At 34.4% G+C, this 256-nt stretch overlaps 1 protein-coding gene across 1 annotated transcript in view; it reads right to left on the bottom strand.

Moving 5' to 3' along the window:
- The window catches only part of LOC119593176 (orexin receptor type 1-like), a gene marked incomplete at its 5' end in the record, with an annotated part of 128215 nt that overhangs the window by 476 nt on the left and 127483 nt on the right, over window positions 1-256 (bottom strand).

A 256-nucleotide genomic window follows, 5' to 3' on the forward strand; every position in this document is an offset into this window, starting at 1 on the left:
TGAGTATGTATCTTGCAAAGAAAGCTTTACTATTGATGATTCTCAGGGAACCACGACAGTAGTAATTAGCAAAGAAATTGCAATTGAATGCATTAATATATGTACCTGACACTTCTAAAAGCATTTTATAATGGCTACTTTGCAGCTTATAAATACTGATTTCACATACCCTGGATATACTGCAACATGTTTTCTTTGAATGCAATCAAAACAAGCAGGAACTTAGGAACTTAAGAAGCAAGACCTGAGGTATGGA

Source organism: Penaeus monodon, chromosome 31, assembly GCF_015228065.2.
Source record: "Penaeus monodon isolate SGIC_2016 chromosome 31, NSTDA_Pmon_1, whole genome shotgun sequence".
Lineage (NCBI taxonomy): Eukaryota > Metazoa > Arthropoda > Malacostraca > Decapoda > Penaeidae > Penaeus > Penaeus monodon.